At 43.4% G+C, this 25,683-nt stretch overlaps 15 pseudogenes; all 15 read left to right on the top strand.

Annotated features, from left to right (window-relative positions):
* The first annotated feature begins 819 nt into the window (after positions 1 to 819).
* Positions 820 to 1,083, top strand: LOC130346883 (U2 spliceosomal RNA; annotated as a pseudogene).
* Positions 1,084 to 2,551: 1,468 nt separating this feature from the next.
* On the top strand, positions 2,552 to 2,815 carry LOC130346882 (U2 spliceosomal RNA; annotated as a pseudogene).
* Positions 2,816 to 4,288: 1,473 nt separating this feature from the next.
* On the top strand, positions 4,289 to 4,552 carry LOC130346881 (U2 spliceosomal RNA; annotated as a pseudogene).
* Positions 4,553 to 6,025: 1,473 nt separating this feature from the next.
* On the top strand, positions 6,026 to 6,289 carry LOC130346880 (U2 spliceosomal RNA; annotated as a pseudogene).
* A 1,485-nt stretch (positions 6,290 to 7,774) lies between these two features.
* Positions 7,775 to 8,038, top strand: LOC130346879 (U2 spliceosomal RNA; annotated as a pseudogene).
* A 1,492-nt stretch (positions 8,039 to 9,530) lies between these two features.
* On the top strand, positions 9,531 to 9,796 carry LOC130346835 (U2 spliceosomal RNA; annotated as a pseudogene).
* Positions 9,797 to 11,279: 1,483 nt separating this feature from the next.
* LOC130346837 (U2 spliceosomal RNA) lies at positions 11,280 to 11,546 on the top strand (annotated as a pseudogene).
* Positions 11,547 to 13,035: 1,489 nt separating this feature from the next.
* LOC130346834 (U2 spliceosomal RNA) lies at positions 13,036 to 13,301 on the top strand (annotated as a pseudogene).
* A 1,483-nt stretch (positions 13,302 to 14,784) lies between these two features.
* LOC130346878 (U2 spliceosomal RNA) lies at positions 14,785 to 15,048 on the top strand (annotated as a pseudogene).
* A 1,486-nt stretch (positions 15,049 to 16,534) lies between these two features.
* Positions 16,535 to 16,799, top strand: LOC130346831 (U2 spliceosomal RNA; annotated as a pseudogene).
* A 1,459-nt stretch (positions 16,800 to 18,258) lies between these two features.
* LOC130346876 (U2 spliceosomal RNA) lies at positions 18,259 to 18,522 on the top strand (annotated as a pseudogene).
* A 1,474-nt stretch (positions 18,523 to 19,996) lies between these two features.
* On the top strand, positions 19,997 to 20,259 carry LOC130346865 (U2 spliceosomal RNA; annotated as a pseudogene).
* A 1,482-nt stretch (positions 20,260 to 21,741) lies between these two features.
* LOC130346875 (U2 spliceosomal RNA) lies at positions 21,742 to 22,005 on the top strand (annotated as a pseudogene).
* A 1,470-nt stretch (positions 22,006 to 23,475) lies between these two features.
* LOC130346877 (U2 spliceosomal RNA) lies at positions 23,476 to 23,739 on the top strand (annotated as a pseudogene).
* Positions 23,740 to 25,215: 1,476 nt separating this feature from the next.
* LOC130346823 (U2 spliceosomal RNA) lies at positions 25,216 to 25,479 on the top strand (annotated as a pseudogene).
* The last annotated feature ends 204 nt before the right edge of the window (positions 25,480 to 25,683 follow it).

Here is a 25,683-nt window from a genome sequence, read left to right as displayed (position 1 = left end):
AGAACAAATGAGTTAAAGCAAGTGAGTGAGAGAGATCGAATGAATGAAAGTCTGAATGACAGAAAGAAAAAAGGATGAAGAAAGAAGCATGAAGAAAAAAAAATGTATATGGAGTTGCTGACATGAGTGCAATCTACAAAGCCGTTGAGGCTGATCCTCATGGGAGGATTATTGCACCAGGACCCTTAGCACTTTTAAAATGCCATTCAATGCCACGGGCTAGATGTAAACTGCAGATGACCATGTTGTGGTAGTTACCATGGATACCCAAGTGATGTGTGAGCTCACACATAGGCCCAACAGATTCCAAGAAGGCCAGAATCACCAGCGGCACCACCATCGATTGTCAGGTCACCCGGATTCAGCAAATACCAGAGTCCAAAATGATGCAGGTTTATACTGTTAATTTTCAGTTTATCGTTACAGTTGGTGTTATTCCATGTCGGAAGGGACGCAGCTACAGCCAGTGGGGTAACTAGAGACAGGCAGGCAGCTATGTGCAACAAAGGTAGGCGTGTTGTTTTCATATGCAGATCTGAAATATTGTCTTATATGCAAGAGGAGGAGTGATGGGGGTTCAGGCAAAAGCCAGGCTATGGATTGCATTGCTAAATGCTCCATCAGAGTGCAATGGTCGCCTGTCCTTTTTTTAAGTGATGATGTGGGTTTAGCCTGTGCTGTATGTATGTATGGGTGGCTGACTGCCACCCACCCAGAAAGTGTATGGGAGGCTGGTTGGCTGCCAGCCTTCCTTCCATTCCTATGAGTAATGTGAGTGCTCATGAAGGGGACATGGTTGGGTCCACCCCTTTCCCGGTTATCCCCTCTAGGCCTTTTGGCTTAGATCAAGTGTAAAAAAAGAAAGGATCTTGCGACAGATCGCATCCTGAGGCACGTTTTTTTTTGTGTGAATACTTGCACTTGGGTGACTTGTGAGCACATACTGATACATACGTTCCCTATCTGGGGACCATAAATTAAATGGATTTTTGAGAAAGGGAGCTGATTTGGAAGCTTGCTTCTGTCGCCCTATGCATTGACCCGATGTGGCAGTATCTTCGGGTAGTGAACAGTGCACCACCCCATTCCAGTGTTAAACAAGAAAGATTCTCATTTAATCCTCCGTGGGTGAGAATTTGAGTTTGAGAATTGGAGACCAAAATGATGAGTTGCACTGACTGGTTTATGAACGTCTATTCATTTAGCGTTTTAATGACCATGTTTGCACACTGATTGGTGTAAAAAAATAAAATAAAACTAAATAATAATAATCTAGCACACCTGTGCAGGTTTGACATGACATGACAGGTAGCAGTCTTGTGGGTGGTGCTGAATCCTGTTAAATGACATGAGGGTCTCATGCCTATACACAAGGGTGTGTCATTGCTGTTGCTTGACCATGCATTGGTTTCTGTGGTCAGTGAATGATAAAAACAAAATTTACCATCCATTGATGGATGGGAAATCTGCCATGAGGCATTTGTTTTTAGAAACTGCTGCTCACAACCAATGTTGCAATGGAGTGTCTCCATCTGCTGGTGGTATTGGAAAGGCATTAGTGCTATGACAGGGTCTGAAGAAGAAGAAGAAGAAGAAGAAGACGGAAAAATATATATAAAAAGAAAAAGAGAGAGAGAGAGAGAGACTGACTTAGTGAGCGAGTGAGTGAGAGAGTGAGAGTGAGTGAGAGTGAATGAGTGAGTGAGTGATTGAGTGAGTGAGTGAGTGAGTGAGAACAAATGAGTTAAAGCAAGTGAGTGAGAGAGATCGAATGAATGAAAGTCTGAATGACAGAAAGAAAAAAGGATGAAGAAAGAAGCATGAAGAAAAAAAAATGTATATGGAGTTGCTGACATGAGTGCAATCTACAAAGCCGTTGAGGCTGATCCTCATGGGAGGATTATTGCACCAGGACCCTTAGCACTTTTAAAATGCCATTCAATGCCACGGGCTAGATGTAAACTGCAGATGACCATGTTGTGGTAGTTACCATGGATACCCAAGTGATGTGTGAGCTAACACATAGGCCCAACAGATTCCAAGAAGGCCAGAATCACCAGCGGCACCACCATCGATTGTCAGGTCACCCGGATTCAGCAAATACCAGAGTCCAAAATGATGCAGGTTTATACTGTTAATTTTCAGTTTATCGTTACAGTTGGTGTTATTCCATGTCGGAAGGGACGCAGCTACAGCCAGTGGGGTAACTAGAGACAGGCAGGCAGCTATGTGCAACAAAGGTAGGCGTGTTGTTTTCATATGCAGATCTGAAATATTGTCTTATATGCAAGAGGAGGAGTGATGGGGGTTCAGGCAAAAGCCAGGCTATGGATTGCATTGCTAAATGCTCCATCAGAGTGCAATGGTCGCCTGTCCTTTTTTTAAGTGATGATGTGGGTTTAGCCTGTGCTGTATGTATGTATGGGTGGCTGACTGCCACCCACCCAGAAAGTGTATGGGAGGCTGGTTGGCTGCCAGCCTTCCTTCCATTCCTATGAGTAATGTGAGTGCTCATGAAGGGGACATGGTTGGGTCCACCCCTTTCCCGGTTATCCCCTCTAGGCCTTTTGGCTTAGATCAAGTGTAAAAAAAGAAAGGATCTTGCGACAGATCGCATCCTGAGGCACGTTTTTTTTTGTGTGAATACTTGCACTTGGGTGACTTGTGAGCACATACTGATACATACGTTCCCTATCTGGGGACCATAAATTAAATGGATTTTTGAGAAAGGGAGCTGATTTGGAAGCTTGCTTCTGTCGCCCTATGCATTGACCCGATGTGGCAGTATCTTCGGGTAGTGAACAGTGCACCACCCCATTCCAGTGTTAAACAAGAAAGATTCTCATTTAATCCTCCGTGGGTGAGAATTTGAGTTTGAGAATTGGAGACCAAAATGATGAGTTGCACTGACTGGTTTATGAACGTCTATTCATTTAGCGTTTTAATGACCATGTTTGCACACTGATTGGTGTAAAAAAATAAAATAAAACTAAATAATAATAATCTAGCACACCTGTGCAGGTTTGACATGACATGACAGGTAGCTGTCTTGTGGGTGGTGCTGAATCCTGTTAAATGACATGAGGGTCTCATGCCTATACACAAGGGTGTGTCATTGCTGTTGCTTGACCATGCATTGGTTTCTGTGGTCAGTGAATGATAAAAACAAAATTTACCATCCATTGATGGATGGGAAATCCGCCATGAGGCATTTGTTTTTAGAAACTGCTGCTCACAACCAATGTTGCAATGGAGTGTCTCCATCTGCTGGTGGTATTGGAAAGGCATTAGTGCTATGACAGGGTCTGAAGAAGAAGAAGAAGAAGAAGAAGAAGACGGAAAAAAATATATATAAAAAGAAAAAGAGAGAGAGAGAGAGAGACTGACTTAGTGAGCGAGTGAGTGAGAGAGTGAGAGTGAGTGAGAGTGAATGAGTGAGTGAGTGATTGAGTGAGTGAGTGAGTGAGTGAGAACAAATGAGTTAAAGCAAGTGAGTGAGAGAGATCGAATGAATGAAAGTCTGAATGACAGAAAGAAAAAAGGATGAAGAAAGAAGCATGAAGAAAAAAAAATGTATATGGAGTTGCTGACATGAGTGCAATCTACAAAGCCGTTGAGGCTGATCCTCATGGGAGGATTATTGCACCAGGACCCTTAGCACTTTTAAAATGCCATTCAATGCCACGGGCTAGATGTAAACTGCAGATGACCATGTTGTGGTAGTTACCATGGATACCCAAGTGATGTGTGAGCTAACACATAGGCCCAACAGATTCCAAGAAGGCCAGAATCACCAGCGGCACCACCATCGATTGTCAGGTCACCCGGATTCAGCAAATACCAGAGTCCAAAATGATGCAGGTTTATACTGTTAATTTTCAGTTTATCGTTACAGTTGGTGTTATTCCATGTCGGAAGGGACGCAGCTACAGCCAGTGGGGTAACTAGAGACAGGCAGGCAGCTATGTGCAACAAAGGTAGGCGTGTTGTTTTCATATGCAGATCTGAAATATTGTCTTATATGCAAGAGGAGGAGTGATGGGGGTTCAGGCAAAAGCCAGGCTATGGATTGCATTGCTAAATGCTCCATCAGAGTGCAATGGTCGCCTGTCCTTTTTTTAAGTGATGATGTGGGTTTAGCCTGTGCTGTATGTATGTATGGGTGGCTGACTGCCACCCACCCAGAAAGTGTATGGGAGGCTGGTTGGCTGCCAGCCTTCCTTCCATTCCTATGAGTAATGTGAGTGCTCATGAAGGGGACATGGTTGGGTCCACCCCTTTCCCGGTTATCCCCTCTAGGCCTTTTGGCTTAGATCAAGTGTAAAAAAAGAAAGGATCTTGCGACAGATCGCATCCTGAGGCACGTTTTTTTTTGTGTGAATACTTGCACTTGGGTGACTTGTGAGCACATACTGATACATACGTTCCCTATCTGGGGACCATAAATTAAATGGATTTTTGAGAAAGGGAGCTGATTTGGAAGCTTGCTTCTGTCGCCCTATGCATTGACCCGATGTGGCAGTATCTTCGGGTAGTGAACAGTGCACCACCCCATTCCAGTGTTAAACAAGAAAGATTCTCATTTAATCCTCCGTGGGTGAGAATTTGAGTTTGAGAATTGGAGACCAAAATGATGAGTTGCACTGACTGGTTTATGAACGTCTATTCATTTAGCGTTTTAATGACCATGTTTGCACACTGATTGGTGTAAAAAAATAAAATAAAACTAAATAATAATAATCTAGCACACCTGTGCAGGTTTGACATGACATGACAGGTAGCTGTCTTGTGGGTGGTGCTGAATCCTGTTAAATGACATGAGGGTCTCATGCCTATACACAAGGGTGTGTCATTGCTGTTGCTTGACCATGCATTGGTTTCTGTGGTCAGTGAATGATAAAAACAAAATTTACCATCCATTGATGGATGGGAAATCCGCCATGAGGCATTTGTTTTTAGAAACTGCTGCTCACAACCAATGTTGCAATGGAGTGTCTCCATCTGCTGGTGGTATTGGAAAGGCATTAGTGCTATGACAGGGTCTGAAGAAGAAGAAGAAGAAGAAGAAGAAGACGGAAAAAAATATATATAAAAAGAAAAAGAGAGAGAGAGAGAGAGACTGACTTAGTGAGCGAGTGAGTGAGAGAGTGAGAGTGAGTGAGAGTGAATGAGTGAGTGAGTGATTGAGTGAGTGAGTGAGTGAGTGAGAACAAATGAGTTAAAGCAAGTGAGTGAGAGAGATCGAATGAATGAAAGTCTGAATGACAGAAAGAAAAAAGGATGAAGAAAGAAGCATGAAGAAAAAAAAATGTATATGGAGTTGCTGACATGAGTGCAATCTACAAAGCCGTTGAGGCTGATCCTCATGGGAGGATTATTGCACCAGGACCCTTAGCACTTTTAAAATGCCATTCAATGCCACGGGCTAGATGTAAACTGCAGATGACCATGTTGTGGTAGTTACCATGGATACCCAAGTGATGTGTGAGCTAACACATAGGCCCAACAGATTCCAAGAAGGCCAGAATCACCAGCGGCACCACCATCGATTGTCAGGTCACCCGGATTCAGCAAATACCAGAGTCCAAAATGATGCAGGTTTATACTGTTAATTTTCAGTTTATCGTTACAGTTGGTGTTATTCCATGTCGGAAGGGACGCAGCTACAGCCAGTGGGGTAACTAGAGACAGGCAGGCAGCTATGTGCAACAAAGGTAGGCGTGTTGTTTTCATATGCAGATCTGAAATATTGTCTTATATGCAAGAGGAGGAGTGATGGGGGTTCAGGCAAAAGCCAGGCTATGGATTGCATTGCTAAATGCTCCATCAGAGTGCAATGGTCGCCTGTCCTTTTTTTAAGTGATGATGTGGGTTTAGCCTGTGCTGTATGTATGTATGGGTGGCTGACTGCCACCCACCCAGAAAGTGTATGGGAGGCTGGTTGGCTGCCAGCCTTCCTTCCATTCCTATGAGTAATGTGAGTGCTCATGAAGGGGACATGGTTGGGTCCACCCCTTTCCCGGTTATCCCCTCTAGGCCTTTTGGCTTAGATCAAGTGTAAAAAAAGAAAGGATCTTGCGACAGATCGCATCCTGAGGCACGTTTTTTTTTGTGTGAATACTTGCACTTGGGTGACTTGTGAGCACATACTGATACATACGTTCCCTATCTGGGGACCATAAATTAAATGGATTTTTGAGAAAGGGAGCTGATTTGGAAGCTTGCTTCTGTCGCCCTATGCATTGACCCGATGTGGCAGTATCTTCGGGTAGTGAACAGTGCACCACCCCATTCCAGTGTTAAACAAGAAAGATTCTCATTTAATCCTCCGTGGGTGAGAATTTGAGTTTGAGAATTGGAGACCAAAATGATGAGTTGCACTGACTGGTTTATGAACGTCTATTCATTTAGCGTTTTAATGACCATGTTTGCACACTGATTGGTGTAAAAAAATAAAATAAAACTAAATAATAATAATCTAGCACACCTGTGCAGGTTTGACATGACATGACAGGTAGCTGTCTTGTGGGTGGTGCTGAATCCTGTTAAATGACATGAGGGTCTCATGCCTATACACAAGGGTGTGTCATTGCTGTTGCTTGACCATGCATTGGTTTCTGTGGTCAGTGAATGATAAAAACAAAATTTACCATCCATTGATGGATGGGAAATCCGCCATGAGGCATTTGTTTTTAGAAACTGCTGCTCACAACCAATGTTGCAATGGAGTGTCTCCATCTGCTGGTGGTATTGGAAAGGCATTAGTGCTATGACAGGGTCTGAAGAAGAAGAAGAAGAAGAAGAAGAAGACGGAAAAAAATATATATAAAAAGAAAAAGAGAGAGAGAGAGAGAGACTGACTTAGTGAGCGAGTGAGTGAGAGAGTGAGAGTGAGTGAGAGTGAATGAGTGAGTGAGTGATTGAGTGAGTGAGTGAGTGAGTGAGTGAGTGAGTGAGAACAAATGAGTTAAAGCAAGTGAGTGAGAGAGATCGAATGAATGAAAGTCTGAATGACAGAAAGAAAAAAGGATGAAGAAAGAAGCATGAAGAAAAAAAAATGTATATGGAGTTGCTGACATGAGTGCAATCTACAAAGCCGTTGAGGCTGATCCTCATGGGAGGATTATTGCACCAGGACCCTTAGCACTTTTAAAATGCCATTCAATGCCACGGGCTAGATGTAAACTGCAGATGACCATGTTGTGGTAGTTACCATGGATACCCAAGTGATGTGTGAGCTAACACATAGGCCCAACAGATTCCAAGAAGGCCAGAATCACCAGCGGCACCACCATCGATTGTCAGGTCACCCGGATTCAGCAAATACCAGAGTCCAAAATGATGCAGGTTTATACTGTTAATTTTCAGTTTATCGTTACAGTTGGTGTTATTCCATGTCGGAAGGGACGCAGCTACAGCCAGTGGGGTAACTAGAGACAGGCAGGCAGCTATGTGCAACAAAGGTAGGCGTGTTGTTTTCATATGCAGATCTGAAATATTGTCTTATATGCAAGAGGAGGAGTGATGGGGGTTCAGGCAAAAGCCAGGCTATGGATTGCATTGCTAAATGCTCCATCAGAGTGCAATGGTCGCCTGTCCTTTTTTTAAGTGATGATGTGGGTTTAGCCTGTGCTGTATGTATGTATGGGTGGCTGACTGCCACCCACCCAGAAAGTGTATGGGAGGCTGGTTGGCTGCCAGCCTTCCTTCCATTCCTATGAGTAATGTGAGTGCTCATGAAGGGGACATGGTTGGGTCCACCCCTTTCCCGGTTATCCCCTCTAGGCCTTTTGGCTTAGATCAAGTGTAAAAAAAGAAAGGATCTTGCGACAGATCGCATCCTGAGGCACGTTTTTTTTTGTGTGAATACTTGCACTTGGGTGACTTGTGAGCACATACTGATACATACGTTCCCTATCTGGGGACCATAAATTAAATGGATTTTTGAGAAAGGGAGCTGATTTGGAAGCTTGCTTCTGTCGCCCTATGCATTGACCCGATGTGGCAGTATCTTCGGGTAGTGAACAGTGCACCACCCCATTCCAGTGTTAAACAAGAAAGATTCTCATTTAATCCTCCGTGGGTGAGAATTTGAGTTTGAGAATTGGAGACCAAAATGATGAGTTGCACTGACTGGTTTATGAACGTCTATTCATTTAGCGTTTTAATGACCATGTTTGCACACTGATTGGTGTAAAAAAATAAAATAAAACTAAATAATAATAATCTAGCACACCTGTGCAGGTTTGACATGACATGACAGGTAGCTGTCTTGTGGGTGGTGCTGAATCCTGTTAAATGACATGAGGGTCTCATGCCTATACACAAGGGTGTGTCATTGCTGTTGCTTGACCATGCATTGGTTTCTGTGGTCAGTGAATGATAAAAACAAAATTTACCATCCATTGATGGATGGGAAATCCGCCATGAGGCATTTGTTTTTAGAAACTGCTGCTCACAACCAATGTTGCAATGGAGTGTCTCCATCTGCTGGTGGTATTGGAAAGGCATTAGTGCTATGACAGGGTCTGAAGAAGAAGAAGAAGAAGAAGAAGAAGAAGAAGAAGAAGAAGAAGACGGAAAAAAATATATATAAAAAGAAAAAGAGAGAGAGAGAGAGAGACTGACTTAGTGAGCGAGTGAGTGAGAGAGTGAGAGTGAGTGAGAGTGAATGAGTGAGTGAGTGATTGAGTGAGTGAGTGAGTGAGTGAGAACAAATGAGTTAAAGCAAGTGAGTGAGAGAGATCGAATGAATGAAAGTCTGAATGACAGAAAAGAAAAAAGGATGAAGAAAGAAGCATGAAGAAAAAAAAATGTATATGGAGTTGCTGACATGAGTGCAATCTACAAAGCCGTTGAGGCTGATCCTCATGGGAGGATTATTGCACCAGGACCCTTAGCACTTTTAAAATGCCATTCAATGCCACGGGCTAGATGTAAACTGCAGATGACCATGTTGTGGTAGTTACCATGGATACCCAAGTGATGTGTGAGCTAACACATAGGCCCAACAGATTCCAAGAAGGCCAGAATCACCAGCGGCACCACCATCGATTGTCAGGTCACCCGGATTCAGCAAATACCAGAGTCCAAAATGATGCAGGTTTATACTGTTAATTTTCAGTTTATCGTTACAGTTGGTGTTATTCCATGTCGGAAGGGACGCAGCTACAGCCAGTGGGGTAACTAGAGACAGGCAGGCAGCTATGTGCAACAAAGGTAGGCGTGTTGTTTTCATATGCAGATCTGAAATATTGTCTTATATGCAAGAGGAGGAGTGATGGGGGTTCAGGCAAAAGCCAGGCTATGGATTGCATTGCTAAATGCTCCATCAGAGTGCAATGGTCGCCTGTCCTTTTTTTAAGTGATGATGTGGGTTTAGCCTGTGCTGTATGTATGTATGGGTGGCTGACTGCCACCCACCCAGAAAGTGTATGGGAGGCTGGTTGGCTGCCAGCCTTCCTTCCATTCCTATGAGTAATGTGAGTGCTCATGAAGGGGACATGGTTGGGTCCACCCCTTTCCCGGTTATCCCCTCTAGGCCTTTTGGCTTAGATCAAGTGTAAAAAAAGAAAGGATCTTGCGACAGATCGCATCCTGAGGCACGTTTTTTTTTTTGTGTGAATACTTGCACTTGGGTGACTTGTGAGCATATACTGATACATACGTTCCCTATCTGGGGACCATAAATTAAATGGATTTTTGAGAAAGGGAGCTGATTTGGAAGCTTGCTTCTGTCGCCCTATGCATTGACCCGATGTGGCAGTATCTTCGGGTAGTGAACAGTGCACCACCCCATTCCAGTGTTAAACAAGAAAGATTCTCATTTAATCCTCCGTGGGTGAGAATTTGAGTTTGAGAATTGGAGACCAAAATGATGAGTTGCACTGACTGGTTTATGAACGTCTATTCATTTAGCGTTTTAATGACCATGTTTGCACACTGATTGGTGTAAAAAAATAAAATAAAACTAAATAATAATAATCTAGCACACCTGTGCAGGTTTGACATGACATGACAGGTAGCTGTCTTGTGGGTGGTGCTGAATCCTGTTAAATGACATGAGGGTCTCATGCCTATACACAAGGGTGTGTCATTGCTGTTGCTTGACCATGCATTGGTTTCTGTGGTCAGTGAATGATAAAAACAAAATTTACCATCCATTGATGGATGGGAAATCCGCCATGAGGCATTTGTTTTAAGAAACTGCTGCTCACAACCAATGTTGCAATGGAGTGTCTCCATCTGCTGGTGGTATTGGAAAGGCATTAGTGCTATGACAGGGTCTGAAGAAGAAGAAGAAGAAGAAGAAGAAGAAGAAGACGGAAAAAAATATATATAAAAAGAAAAAGAGAGAGAGAGAGAGAGACTGACTTAGTGAGCGAGTGAGTGAGAGAGTGAGAGTGAGTGAGAGTGAATGAGTGAGTGAGTGATTGAGTGAGTGAGTGAGTGAGTGAGTGAGAACAAATGAGTTAAAGCAAGTGAGTGAGAGAGATCGAATGAATGAAAGTCTGAATGACAGAAAGAAAAAAGGATGAAGAAAGAAGCATGAAGAAAAAAAAATGTATATGGAGTTGCTGACATGAGTGCAATCTACAAAGCCGTTGAGGCTGATCCTCATGGGAGGATTATTGCACCAGGACCCTTAGCACTTTTAAAATGCCATTCAATGCCACGGGCTAGATGTAAACTGCAGATGACCATGTTGTGGTAGTTACCATGGATACCCAAGTGATGTGTGAGCTAACACATAGGCCCAACAGATTCCAAGAAGGCCAGAATCACCAGCGGCACCACCATCGATTGTCAGGTCACCCGGATTCAGCAAATACCAGAGTCCAAAATGATGCAGGTTTATACTGTTAATTTTCAGTTTATCGTTACAGTTGGTGTTATTCCATGTCGGAAGGGACGCAGCTACAGCCAGTGGGGTAACTAGAGACAGGCAGGCAGCTATGTGCAACAAAGGTAGGCGTGTTGTTTTCATATGCAGATCTGAAATATTGTCTTATATGCAAGAGGAGGAGTGATGGGGGTTCAGGCAAAAGCCAGGCTATGGATTGCATTGCTAAATGCTCCATCAGAGTGCAATGGTCGCCTGTCCTTTTTTTAAGTGATGATGTGGGTTTAGCCTGTGCTGTATGTATGTATGGGTGGCTGACTGCCACCCACCCAGAAAGTGTATGGGAGGCTGGTTGGCTGCCAGCCTTCCTTCCATTCCTATGAGTAATGTGAGTGCTCATGAAGGGGACATGGTTGGGTCCACCCCTTTCCCGGTTATCCCCTCTAGGCCTTTTGGCTTAGATCAAGTGTAAAAAAAGAAAGGATCTTGCGACAGATCGCATCCTGAGGCACGTTTTTTTTTGTGTGAATACTTGCACTTGGGTGACTTGTGAGCACATACTGATACATACGTTCCCTATTATCTGGGGACCATAAATTAAATGGATTTTTGAGAAAGGGAGCTGATTTGGAAGCTTGCTTCTGTCGCCCTATGCATTGACCCGATGTGGCAGTATCTTCGGGTAGTGAACAGTGCACCACCCCATTCCAGTGTTAAACAAGAAAGATTCTCATTTAATCCTCCGTGGGTGAGAATTTGAGTTTGAGAATTGGAGACCAAAATGATGAGTTGCACTGACTGGTTTATGAACGTCTATTCATTTAGCGTTTTAATGACCATGTTTGCACACTGATTGGTGTAAAAAAATAAAATAAAACTAAATAATAATAATCTAGCACACCTGTGCAGGTTTGACATGACATGACAGGTAGCTGTCTTGTGGGTGGTGCTGAATCCTGTTAAATGACATGAGGGTCTCATGCCTATACACAAGGGTGTGTCATTGCTGTTGCTTGACCATGCATTGGTTTCTGTGGTCAGTGAATGATAAAAACAAAATTTACCATCCATTGATGGATGGGAAATCCGCCATGAGGCATTTGTTTTTAGAAACTGCTGCTCACAACCAATGTTGCAATGGAGTGTCTCCATCTGCTGGTGGTATTGGAAAGGCATTAGTGCTATGACAGGGTCTGAAGAAGAAGAAGAAGAAGAAGAAGAAGAAGAAGAAGAAGAAGACGGAAAAAAATATATATAAAAAGAAAAAGAGAGAGAGAGAGAGAGACTGACTTAGTGAGCGAGTGAGTGAGAGAGTGAGAGTGAGTGAGAGTGAATGAGTGAGTGAGTGATTGAGTGAGTGAGTGAGTGAGTGAGAACAAATGAGTTAAAGCAAGTGAGTGAGAGAGATCGAATGAATGAAAGTCTGAATGACAGAAAAGAAAAAAGGATGAAGAAAGAAGCATGAAGAAAAAAAAATGTATATGGAGTTGCTGACATGAGTGCAATCTACAAAGCCGTTGAGGCTGATCCTCATGGGAGGATTATTGCACCAGGACCCTTAGCACTTTTAAAATGCCATTCAATGCCACGGGCTAGATGTAAACTGCAGATGACCATGTTGTGGTAGTTACCATGGATACCCAAGTGATGTGTGAGCTAACACATAGGCCCAACAGATTCCAAGAAGGCCAGAATCACCAGCGGCACCACCATCGATTGTCAGGTCACCCGGATTCAGCAAATACCAGAGTCCAAAATGATGCAGGTTTATACTGTTAATTTTCAGTTTATCGTTACAGTTGGTGTTATTCCATGTCGGAAGGGACGCAGCTACAGCCAGTGGGGTAACTAGAGACAGGCAGGCAGCTATGTGCAACAAAGGTAGGCGTGTTGTTTTCATATGCAGATCTGAAATATTGTCTTATATGCAAGAGGAGGAGTGATGGGGGTTCAGGCAAAAGCCAGGCTATGGATTGCATTGCTAAATGCTCCATCAGAGTGCAATGGTCGCCTGTCCTTTTTTTAAGTGATGATGTGGGTTTAGCCTGTGCTGTATGTATGTATGGGTGGCTGACTGCCACCCACCCAGAAAGTGTATGGGAGGCTGGTTGGCTGCCAGCCTTCCTTCCATTCCTATGAGTAATGTGAGTGCTCATGAAGGGGACATGGTTGGGTCCACCCCTTTCCCGGTTATCCCCTCTAGGCCTTTTGGCTTAGATCAAGTGTAAAAAAAGAAAGGATCTTGCGACAGATCGCATCCTGAGGCACGTTTTTTTTTTTGTGTGAATACTTGCACTTGGGTGACTTGTGAGCATATACTGATACATACGTTCCCTATCTGGGGACCATAAATTAAATGGATTTTTGAGAAAGGGAGCTGATTTGGAAGCTTGCTTCTGTCGCCCTATGCATTGACCCGATGTGGCAGTATCTTCGGGTAGTGAACAGTGCACCACCCCATTCCAGTGTTAAACAAGAAAGATTCTCATTTAATCCTCCGTGGGTGAGAATTTGAGTTTGAGAATTGGAGACCAAAATGATGAGTTGCACTGACTGGTTTATGAACGTCTATTCATTTAGCGTTTTAATGACCATGTTTGCACACTGATTGGTGTAAAAAAATAAAATAAAACTAAATAATAATAATCTAGCACACCTGTGCAGGTTTGACATGACATGACAGGTAGCTGTCTTGTGGGTGGTGCTGAATCCTGTTAAATGACATGAGGGTCTCATGCCTATACACAAGGGTGTGTCATTGCTGTTGCTTGACCATGCATTGGTTTCTGTGGTCAGTGAATGATAAAAACAAAATTTACCATCCATTGATGGATGGGAAATCCGCCATGAGGCATTTGTTTTAAGAAACTGCTGCTCACAACCAATGTTGCAATGGAGTGTCTCCATCTGCTGGTGGTATTGGAAAGGCATTAGTGCTATGACAGGGTCTGAAGAAGAAGAAGAAGAAGAAGAAGAAGAAGAAGACGGAAAAAAATATATATAAAAAGAAAAAGAGAGAGAGAGAGAGAGACTGACTTAGTGAGCGAGTGAGTGAGAGAGTGAGAGTGAGTGAGAGTGAATGAGTGAGTGAGTGATTGAGTGAGTGAGTGAGTGAGTGAGTGAGAACAAATGAGTTAAAGCAAGTGAGTGAGAGAGATCGAATGAATGAAAGTCTGAATGACAGAAAGAAAAAAGGATGAAGAAAGAAGCATGAAGAAAAAAAAATGTATATGGAGTTGCTGACATGAGTGCAATCTACAAAGCCGTTGAGGCTGATCCTCATGGGAGGATTATTGCACCAGGACCCTTAGCACTTTTAAAATGCCATTCAATGCCACGGGCTAGATGTAAACTGCAGATGACCATGTTGTGGTAGTTACCATGGATACCCAAGTGATGTGTGAGCTAACACATAGGCCCAACAGATTCCAAGAAGGCCAGAATCACCAGCGGCACCACCATCGATTGTCAGGTCACCCGGATTCAGCAAATACCAGAGTCCAAAATGATGCAGGTTTATACTGTTAATTTTCAGTTTATCGTTACAGTTGGTGTTATTCCATGTCGGAAGGGACGCAGCTACAGCCAGTGGGGTAACTAGAGACAGGCAGGCAGCTATGTGCAACAAAGGTAGGCGTGTTGTTTTCATATGCAGATCTGAAATATTGTCTTATATGCAAGAGGAGGAGTGATGGGGGTTCAGGCAAAAGCCAGGCTATGGATTGCATTGCTAAATGCTCCATCAGAGTGCAATGGTCGCCTGTCCTTTTTTTAAGTGATGATGTGGGTTTAGCCTGTGCTGTATGTATGTATGGGTGGCTGACTGCCACCCACCCAGAAAGTGTATGGGAGGCTGGTTGGCTGCCAGCCTTCCTTCCATTCCTATGAGTAATGTGAGTGCTCATGAAGGGGACATGGTTGGGTCCACCCCTTTCCCGGTTATCCCCTCTAGGCCTTTTGGCTTAGATCAAGTGTAAAAAAAGAAAGGATCTTGCGACAGATCGCATCCTGAGGCACGTTTTTTTTTGTGTGAATACTTGCACTTGGGTGACTTGTGAGCACATACTGATACATACGTTCCCTATCTGGGGACCATAAATTAAATGGATTTTTGAGAAAGGGAGCTGATTTGGAAGCTTGCTTCTGTCGCCCTATGCATTGACCCGATGTGGCAGTATCTTCGGGTAGTGAACAGTGCACCACCCCATTCCAGTGTTAAACAAGAAAGATTCTCATTTAATCCTCCGTGGGTGAGAATTTGAGTTTGAGAATTGGAGACCAAAATGATGAGTTGCACTGACTGGTTTATGAACGTCTATTCATTTAGCGTTTTAATGACCATGTTTGCACACTGATTGGTGTAAAAAAATAAAATAAAACTAAATAATAATAATCTAGCACACCTGTGCAGGTTTGACATGACATGACAGGTAGCTGTCTTGTGGGTGGTGCTGAATCCTGTTAAATGACATGAGGGTCTCATGCCTATACACAAGGGTGTGTCATTGCTGTTGCTTGACCATGCATTGGTTTCTGTGGTCAGTGAATGATAAAAACAAAATTTACCATCCATTGATGGATGGGAAATCCGCCATGAGGCATTTGTTTTAAGAAACTGCTGCTCACAACCAATGTTGCAATGGAGTGTCTCCATCTGCTGGTGGTATTGGAAAGGCATTAGTGCTATGACAGGGTCTGAAGAAGAAGAAGAAGAAGAAGAAGAAGAAGAAGAAGACGGAAAAAAATATATATAAAAAGAAAAAGAGAGAGAGAGAGAGAGACTGACTTAGTGAGCGAGTGAGTGAGAGAGTGAGAGTGAGTGAGAGTGAATGAGTGAGTGAGTGATTGAGTGAGTGAGTGAGTGAGTGAGTGAGAACAAATGAGTTAAAGCAAGTGAGTGAGAGAGATCGAATGAATGAAAGTCTGAATGACAGAAAGAAAAAAGGATGAAGAAAGAAGCATGAAGAAAAAAAAATGTATATGGAGTTGCTGACATGAGTGCAATCTACAAAGCCGTTGAGGCTGATCCTCATGGGAGGATTATTGCACCAGGACCCTTAGCACTTTTAAAATGCCATTCAATGCCACGGGCTAGATGTAAACTGCAGATGACCATGTTGTGGTAGTTACCATGGATACCCAAGTGATGTGTGAGCTAACACATAGGCCCAACAGATTCCAAGAAGGCCAGAATCACCAGCGGCACCACCATCGATTGTCAGGTCACCCGGATTCAGCAAATACCAGAGTCCAAAATGATGCAGGTTTATACTGTTAATTTTCAGTTTATCGTTACAGTTGGTGTTATTCCATGTCGGAAGGGACGCAGCTACAGCCAGTGGGGTAACTAGAGACAGGCAGGCAGCTATGTGCAACAAAGGTAGGCGTGTTGTTTTCATATGCAGATCTGAAATATTGTCTTATATGCAAGAGGAGGAGTGATGGGGGTTCAGGCAAAAGCCAGGCTATGGATTGCATTGCTAAATGCTCCATCAGAGTGCAATGGTCGCCTGTCCTTTTTTTAAGTGATGATGTGGGTTTAGCCTGTGCTGTATGTATGTATGGGTGGCTGACTGCCACCCACCCAGAAAGTGTATGGGAGGCTGGTTGGCTGCCAGCCTTCCTTCCATTCCTATGAGTAATGTGAGTGCTCATGAAGGGGACATGGTTGGGTCCACCCCTTTCCCGGTTATCCCCTCTAGGCCTTTTGGCTTAGATCAAGTGTAAAAAAAGAAAGGATCTTGCGACAGATCGCATCCTGAGGCACGTTTTTTTTTTGTGTGAATACTTGCACTTGGGTGACTTGTGAGCACATACTGATACATACGTTCCCTATCTGGGGACCATAAATTAAATGGATTTTTGAGAAAGGGAGCTGATTTGGAAGCTTGCTTCTGTCGCCCTATGCATTGACCCGATGTGGCAGTATCTTCGGGTAGTGAACAGTGCACCACCCCATTCCAGTGTTAAACAAGAAAGATTCTCATTTAATCCTCCGTGGGTGAGAATTTGAGTTTGAGAATTGGAGACCAAAATGATGAGTTGCACTGACTGGTTTATGAACGTCTATTCATTTAGCGTTTTAATGACCATGTTTGCACACTGATTGGTGTAAAAAAATAAAATAAAACTAAATAATAATAATCTAGCACACCTGTGCAGGTTTGACATGACATGACAGGTAGCTGTCTTGTGGGTGGTGCTGAATCCTGTTAAATGACATGAGGGTCTCATGCCTATACACAAGGGTGTGTCATTGCTGTTGCTTGACCATGCATTGGTTTCTGTGGTCAGTGAATGATAAAAACAAAATTTACCATCCATTGATGGATGGGAAATCCGCCATGAGGCATTTGTTTTTAGAAACTGCTGCTCACAACCAATGTTGCAATGGAGTGTCTCCATCTGCTGGTGGTATTGGAAAGGCATTAGTGCTATGACAGGGTCTGAAGAAGAAGAAGAAGACGGAAAAAAATATATATAAAAAGAAAAAGAGAGAGAGAGAGAGACTGACTTAGTGAGCGAGTGAGTGAGAGAGTGAGAGTGAGTGAGAGTGAATGAGTGAGTGAGTGATTGAGTGAGTGAGTGAGTGAGTGAGAACAAATGAGTTAAAGCAAGTGAGTGAGAGAGATCGAATGAATGAAAGTCTGAATGACAGAAAGAAAAAAGGATGAAGAAAGAAGCATGAAGAAAAAAAAATGTATATGGAGTTGCTGACATGAGTGCAATCTACAAAGCCGTTGAGGCTGATCCTCATGGGAGGATTATTGCACCAGGACCCTTAGCACTTTTAAAATGCCATTCAATGCCACGGGCTAGATGTAAACTGCAGATGACCATGTTGTGGTAGTTACCATGGATACCCAAGTGATGTGTGAGCTAACACATAGGCCCAACAGATTCCAAGAAGGCCAGAATCACCAGCGGCACCACCATCGATTGTCAGGTCACCCGGATTCAGCAAATACCAGAGTCCAAAATGATGCAGGTTTATACTGTTAATTTTCAGTTTATCGTTACAGTTGGTGTTATTCCATGTCGGAAGGGACGCAGCTACAGCCAGTGGGGTAACTAGAGACAGGCAGGCAGCTATGTGCAACAAAGGTAGGCGTGTTGTTTTCATATGCAGATCTGAAATATTGTCTTATATGCAAGAGGAGGAGTGATGGGGGTTCAGGCAAAAGCCAGGCTATGGATTGCATTGCTAAATGCTCCATCAGAGTGCAATGGTCGCCTGTCCTTTTTTTAAGTGATGATGTGGGTTTAGCCTGTGCTGTATGTATGTATGGGTGGCTGACTGCCACCCACCCAGAAAGTGTATGGGAGGCTGGTTGGCTGCCAGCCTTCCTTCCATTCCTATGAGTAATGTGAGTGCTCATGAAGGGGACATGGTTGGGTCCACCCCTTTCCCGGTTATCCCCTCTAGGCCTTTTGGCTTAGATCAAGTGTAAAAAAAGAAAGGATCTTGCGACAGATCGCATCCTGAGGCACGTTTTTTTTTGTGTGAATACTTGCACTTGGGTGACTTGTGAGCACATACTGATACATACGTTCCCTATCTGGGGACCATAAATTAAATGGATTTTTGAGAAAGGGAGCTGATTTGGAAGCTTGCTTCTGTCGCCCTATGCATTGACCCGATGTGGCAGTATCTTCGGGTAGTGAACAGTGCACCACCCCATTCCAGTGTTAAACAAGAAAGATTCTCATTTAATCCTCCGTGGGTGAGAATTTGAGTTTGAGAATTGGAGACCAAAATGATGAGTTGCACTGACTGGTTTATGAACGTCTATTCATTTAGCGTTTTAATGACCATGTTTGCACACTGATTGGTGTAAAAAAATAAAATAAAACTAAATAATAATAATCTAGCACACCTGTGCAGGTTTGACATGACATGACAGGTAGCTGTCTTGTGGGTGGTGCTGAATCCTGTTAAATGACATGAGGGTCTCATGCCTATACACAAGGGTGTGTCATTGCTGTTGCTTGACCATGCATTGGTTTCTGTGGTCAGTGAATGATAAAAACAAAATTTACCATCCATTGATGGATGGGAAATCCGCCATGAGGCATTTGTTTTTAGAAACTGCTGCTCACAACCAATGTTGCAATGGAGTGTCTCCATCTGCTGGTGGTATTGGAAAGGCATTAGTGCTATGACAGGGTCTGAAGAAGAAGAAGAAGAAGAAGAAGACGGAAAAAAATATATATAAAAAGAAAAAGAGAGAGAGAGAGAGAGACTGACTTAGTGAGCGAGTGAGTGAGAGAGTGAGAGTGAGTGAGAGTGAATGAGTGAGTGAGTGATTGAGTGAGTGAGTGAGTGAGTGAGTGAGAACAAATGAGTTAAAGCAAGTGAGTGAGAGAGATCGAATGAATGAAAGTCTGAATGACAGAAAGAAAAAAGGATGAAGAAAGAAGCATGAAGAAAAAAAAATGTATATGGAGTTGCTGACATGAGTGCAATCTACAAAGCCGTTGAGGCTGATCCTCATGGGAGGATTATTGCACCAGGACCCTTAGCACTTTTAAAATGCCATTCAATGCCACGGGCTAGATGTAAACTGCAGATGACCATGTTGTGGTAGTTACCATGGATACCCAAGTGATGTGTGAGCTAACACATAGGCCCAACAGATTCCAAGAAGGCCAGAATCACCAGCGGCACCACCATCGATTGTCAGGTCACCCGGATTCAGCAAATACCAGAGTCCAAAATGATGCAGGTTTATACTGTTAATTTTCAGTTTATCGTTACAGTTGGTGTTATTCCATGTCGGAAGGGACGCAGCTACAGCCAGTGGGGTAACTAGAGACAGGCAGGCAGCTATGTGCAACAAAGGTAGGCGTGTTGTTTTCATATGCAGATCTGAAATATTGTCTTATATGCAAGAGGAGGAGTGATGGGGGTTCAGGCAAAAGCCAGGCTATGGATTGCATTGCTAAATGCTCCATCAGAGTGCAATGGTCGCCTGTCCTTTTTTTAAGTGATGATGTGGGTTTAGCCTGTGCTGTATGTATGTATGGGTGGCTGACTGCCACCCACCCAGAAAGTGTATGGGAGGCTGGTTGGCTGCCAGCCTTCCTTCCATTCCTATGAGTAATGTGAGTGCTCATGAAGGGGACATGGTTGGGTCCACCCCTTTCCCGGTTATCCCCTCTAGGCCTTTTGGCTTAGATCAAGTGTAAAAAAAGAAAGGATCTTGCGACAGATTGCATCCTGAGGCACGTTTTTTTTGTGTGAATACTTGCACTTGGGTGACTTGTGAGCACATACTGATACATACGTTCCCTATCTGGGGACCATAAATTAAATGGATTTTTGAGAAAGGGAGCTGATTTGGAAGCTTGCTTCTGTCGCCCTATGCATTGACCCGATGTGGCAGTATCTTCGGGTAGTGAACAGTGCACCACCCCATTCCAGTGTTAAACAAGAAAGATTCTCATTTAATCCTCCGTGGGTGAGAATTTGAGTTTGAGAATTGGAGACCAAAATGATGAGTTGCACTGACTGGTTTATGAACGTCTATTCATTTAGCGTTTTAATGACCATGTTTGCACACTGATTGGTGTAAAAAAATAAAATAAAACTAAATAATAATAATCTAGCACACCTGTGCAGGTTTGACATGACATGACAGGTAGCTGTCTTGTGGGTGGTGCTGAATCCTGTTAAATGACATGAGGGTCTCATGCCTATACACAAGGGTGTGTCATTGCTGTTGCTTGACCATGCATTGGTTTCTGTGGTCAGTGAATGATAAAAACAAAATTTACCATCCATTGATGGATGGGAAATCCGCCATGAGGCATTTGTTTTTAGAAACTGCTGCTCACAACCAATGTTGCAATGGAGTGTCTCCATCTGCTGGTGGTATTGGAAAGGCATTAGTGCTATGACAGGGTCTGAAGAAGAAGAAGAAGAAGAAGAAGAAGAAGAAGAAGACGGAAAAAAATATATATAAAAAGAAAAAGAGAGAGAGAGAGAGAGACTGACTTAGTGAGCGAGTGAGTGAGAGAGTGAGAGTGAGTGAGAGTGAATGAGTGAGTGAGTGATTGAGTGAGTGAGTGAGTGAGTGAGAACAAATGAGTTAAAGCAAGTGAGTGAGAGAGATCGAATGAATGAAAGTCTGAATGACAGAAAGAAAAAAGGATGAAGAAAGAAGCATGAAGAAAAAAAAATGTATATGGAGTTGCTGACATGAGTGCAATCTACAAAGCCGTTGAGGCTGATCCTCATGGGAGGATTATTGCACCAGGACCCTTAGCACTTTTAAAATGCCATTCAATGCCACGGGCTAGATGTAAACTGCAGATGACCATGTTGTGGTAGTTACCATGGATACCCAAGTGATGTGTGAGCTAACACATAGGCCCAACAGATTCCAAGAAGGCCAGAATCACCAGCGGCACCACCATCGATTGTCAGGTCACCCGGATTCAGCAAATACCAGAGTCCAAAATGATGCAGGTTTATACTGTTAATTTTCAGTTTATCGTTACAGTTGGTGTTATTCCATGTCGGAAGGGACGCAGCTACAGCCAGTGGGGTAACTAGAGACAGGCAGGCAGCTATGTGCAACAAAGGTAGGCGTGTTGTTTTCATATGCAGATCTGAAATATTGTCTTATATGCAAGAGGAGGAGTGATGGGGGTTCAGGCAAAAGCCAGGCTATGGATTGCATTGCTAAATGCTCCATCAGAGTGCAATGGTCGCCTGTCCTTTTTTTAAGTGATGATGTGGGTTTAGCCTGTGCTGTATGTATGTATGGGTGGCTGACTGCCACCCACCCAGAAAGTGTATGGGAGGCTGGTTGGCTGCCAGCCTTCCTTCCATTCCTATGAGTAATGTGAGTGCTCATGAAGGGGACATGGTTGGGTCCACCCCTTTCCCGGTTATCCCCTCTAGGCCTTTTGGCTTAGATCAAGTGTAAAAAAAGAAAGGATCTTGCGACAGATCGCATCCTGAGGCACGTTTTTTTTTGTGTGAATACTTGCACTTGGGTGACTTGTGAGCACATACTGATACATACGTTCCCTATCTGGGGACCATAAATTAAATGGATTTTTGAGAAAGGGAGCTGATTTGGAAGCTTGCTTCTGTCGCCCTATGCATTGACCCGATGTGGCAGTATCTTCGGGTAGTGAACAGTGCACCACCCCATTCCAGTGTTAAACAAGAAAGATTCTCATTTAATCCTCCGTGGGTGAGAATTTGAGTTTGAGAATTGGAGACCAAAATGATGAGTTGCACTGACTGGTTTATGAACGTCTATTCATTTAGCGTTTCAATGACCATGTTTGCACACTGATTGGTGTAAAAAAATAAAATAAAACTAAATAATAATAATCTAGCACACCTGTGCAGGTTTGACATGACATGACAGGTAGCTGTCTTGTGGGTGGTGCTGAATCCTGTTAAATGACATGAGGGTCTCATGCCTATACACAAGGGTGTGTCATTGCTGTTGCTTGACCATGCATTGGTTTCTGTGGTCAGTGAATGATAAAAACAAAATTTACCATCCATTGATGGATGGGAAATCCGCCATGAGGCATTTGTTTTTAGAAACTGCTGCTCACAACCAATGTTGCAATGGAGTGTCTCCATCTGCTGGTGGTATTGGAAAGGCATTAGTGCTATGACAGGGTCTGAAGAAGAAGAAGAAGAAGAAGAAGACGGAAAAAAATATATATAAAAAGAAAAAGAGAGAGAGAGAGAGAGACTGACTTAGTGAGCGAGTGAGTGAGAGAGTGAGAGTGAGTGAGAGTGAATGAGTGAGTGAGTGATTGAGTGAGTGAGTGAGTGAGTGAGAACAAATGAGTTAAAGCAAGTGAGTGAGAGAGATCGAATGAATGAAAGTCTGAATGACAGAAAGAAAAAAGGATGAAGAAAGAAGCATGAAGAAAAAAAAATGTATATGGAGTTGCTGACATGAGTGCAATCTACAAAGCCGTTGAGGCTGATCCTCATGGGAGGATTATTGCACCAGGACCCTTAGCACTTTTAAAATGCCATTCAATGCCACGGGCTAGATGTAAACTGCAGATGACCATGTTGTGGTAGTTACCATGGATACCCAAGTGATGTGTGAGCTAACACATAGGCCCAACAGATTCCAAGAAGGCCAGAATCACCAGCGGCACCACCATCGATTGTCAGGTCACCCGGATTCAGCAAATACCAGAGTCCAAAATGATGCAGGTTTATACTGTTAATTTTCAGTTTATCGTTACAGTTGGTGTTATTCCATGTCGGAAGGGACGCAGCTACAGCCAGTGGGGTAACTAGAGACAGGCAGGCAGCTATGTGCAACAAAGGTAGGCGTGTTGTTTTCATATGCAGATCTGAAATATTGTCTTATATGCAAGAGGAGGAGTGATGGGGGTTCAGGCAAAAGCCAGGCTATGGATTGCATTGCTAAATGCTCCATCAGAGTGCAATGGTCGCCTGTCCTTTTTTTAAGTGATGATGTGGGTTTAGCCTGTGCTGTATGTATGTATGGGTGGCTGACTGCCACCCACCCAGAAAGTGTATGGGAGGCTGGTTGGCTGCCAGCCTTCCTTCCATTCCTATGAGTAATGTGAGTGCTCATGAAGGGGACATGGTTGGGTCCACCCCTTTCCCGGTTATCCCCTCTAGGCCTTTTGGCTTAGATCAAGTGTAAAAAAAGAAAGGATCTTGCGACATATCGCATCCTGAGGCACGTTTTTTTTTGTGTGAATACTTGCACTTGGGTGACTTGTGAGCACATACTGATACATACGTTCCCTATCTGGGGACCATAAATTAAATGGATTTTTGAGAAAGGGAGCTGATTTGGAAGCTTGCTTCTGTCGCCCTATGCATTGACCCGATGTGGCAGTATCTTCGGGTAGTGAACAGTGCACCACCCCATTCCAGTGTTAAACAAGAAAGATTCTCATTTAATCCTCCGTGGGTGAGAATTTGAGTTTGAGAATTGGAGACCAAAATGATGAGTTGCACTGACTGGTTTATGAACGTCTATTCATTTAGCGTTTTAATGACCATGTTTGCACACTGATTGGTGTAAAAAAATAAAATAAAACTAAATAATAATAATCTAGCACACCTGTGCAGGTTTGACATGACATGACAGGTAGCTGTCTTGTGGGTGGTGCTGAATCCTGTTAAATGACATGAGGGTCTCATGCCTATACACAAGGGTGTGTCATTGCTGTTGCTTGACCATGCATTGGTTTCTGTGGTCAGTGAATGATAAAAACAAAATTTACCATCCATTGATGGATGGGAAATCCGCCATGAGGCATTTGTTTTTAGAAACTGCTGCTCACAACCAATGTTGCAATGGAGTGTCTCCATCTGCTGGTGGTATTGGAAAGGCATTAGTGCTATGACAGGGTCTGAAGAAGAAGAAGAAGAAGAAGAAGAAGAAGACGGAAAAAAATATATATAAAAAGAAAAAGAGAGAGAGAGAGAGAGACTGACTTAGTGAGCGAGTGAGTGAGAGAGTGAGAGTGAGTGAGAGTGAATGAGTGAGTGAGTGATTGAGTGAGTGAGTGAGTGAGTGAGAACAAATGAGTTAAAGCAAGTGAGTGAGAGAGATCGAATGAATGAAAGTCTGAATGACAGAAAGAAAAAAGGATGAAGAAAGAAGCATGAAGAAAAAAAAATGTATATGGAGTTGCTGACATGAGTGCAATCTACAAAGCCGTTGAGGCTGATCCTCATGGGAGGATTATTGCACCAGGACCCTTAGCACTTTTAAAATGCCATTCAATGCCACGGGCTAGATGTAAACTGCAGATGACCATGTTGTGGTAGTTACCATGGATACCCAAGTGATGTGTGAGCTAACACATAGGCCCAACAGATTCCAAGAAGGCCAGAATCACCAGCGGCACCACCATCGATTGTCAGGTCACCCGGATTCAGCAAATACCAGAGTCCAAAATGATGCAGGTTTATACTGTTAATTTTCAGTTTATCGTTACAGTTGGTGTTATTCCATGTCGGAAGGGACGCAGCTACAGCCAGTGGGGTAACTAGAGACAGGCAGGCAGCTATGTGCAACAAAGGTAGGCGTGTTGTTTTCATATGCAGATCTGAAATATTGTCTTATATGCAAGAGGAGGAGTGATGGGGGTTCAGGCAAAAGCCAGGCTATGGATTGCATTGCTAAATGCTCCATCAGAGTGCAATGGTCGCCTGTCCTTTTTTTAAGTGATGATGTGGGTTTAGCCTGTGCTGTATGTATGTATGGGTGGCTGACTGCCACCCACCCAGAAAGTGTATGGGAGGCTGGTTGGCTGCCAGCCTTCCTTCCATTCCTATGAGTAATGTGAGTGCTCATGAAGGGGACATGGTTGGGTCCACCCCTTTCCCGGTTATCCCCTCTAGGCCTTTTGGCTTAGATCAAGTGTAAAAAAAGAAAGGATCTTGCGACAGATCGCATCCTGAGGCACGTTTTTTTTTGTGTGAATACTTGCACTTAGGTGACTTGTGAGCACATACTGATACATACGTTCCCTATCTGGGGACCATAAATTAAATGGATTTTTGAGAAAGGGAGCTGATTTGGAAGCTTGCTTCTGTCGCCCTATGCATTGACCCGATGTGGCAGTATCTTCGGGTAGTGAACAGTGCACCACCCCATTCCAGTGTTAAACAAGAAAGATTCTCATTTAATCCTCCGTGGGTGAGAATTTGAGTTTGAGAATTGGAGACCAAAATGATGAGTTGCACTGACTGGTTTATGAACGTCTATTCATTTAGCGTTTTAATGACCATGTTTGCACACTGATTGGTGTAAAAAAATAAAATAAAACTAAATAATAATAATCTAGCACACCTGTGC

This window comes from Hyla sarda, unplaced genomic scaffold (genome assembly GCF_029499605.1).
Source record: "Hyla sarda isolate aHylSar1 unplaced genomic scaffold, aHylSar1.hap1 scaffold_803, whole genome shotgun sequence".
Lineage (NCBI taxonomy): Eukaryota > Metazoa > Chordata > Amphibia > Anura > Hylidae > Hyla > Hyla sarda.
The sequence above is the reverse complement of the archived record's forward strand: the minus strand, read 5'-3'. Positions and strand labels throughout refer to the sequence as shown.